This window comes from Camelina sativa, unplaced genomic scaffold (assembly GCF_000633955.1).
Source record: "Camelina sativa cultivar DH55 unplaced genomic scaffold, Cs unpScaffold12946, whole genome shotgun sequence".
Lineage (NCBI taxonomy): Eukaryota > Viridiplantae > Streptophyta > Magnoliopsida > Brassicales > Brassicaceae > Camelina > Camelina sativa.
The window spans coordinates 1-348 of NW_010933983.1; the positions used below are offsets into that span (position 1 = coordinate 1).

At 35.1% G+C, this 348-nt stretch overlaps 1 long non-coding RNA gene across 1 annotated transcript; it reads left to right on the forward strand.

Annotated features, from left to right (window-relative positions):
* Positions 1 to 6: 6 nt before the first annotated feature.
* Positions 7 to 348, forward strand: LOC104775364. Its single transcript, XR_765866.2, has 3 exons — positions 7 to 100; positions 196 to 234; positions 306 to 348. It is a non-coding gene; the product is annotated as an uncharacterized LOC104775364 (long non-coding RNA).

Consider the following 348-nt stretch of genomic DNA (forward strand, 5'->3'; position numbering starts at 1 on the left):
TTCGATCCAGTGTCTGAGTATCTATCTTTTGTGGACAATGGCGATTTTTCTGTCGATGGTGTGGTCTCTGATTTTCCCTTAACTGCATCTGCATCCATTGGTAAGCAATCTCTCTTTTGCAGACACCATTTTGTCCTTAAAAAAAGGATATATATTCGAAATTAATTTTTATTTTTTTCTTCATATTTTCCTTAGATTGCTTCTCCCACATTGGCAGGAACGCTACGAAACAAGGTAACGACAGTAATTACTTTGCATTTTAATCGCAATTAGAAAGATTAAAATTAAGTTAATTCGTACCTCAGTGGATTTTCTTGTAATATCAAAAAATGGTGCGAGTGGGGACTA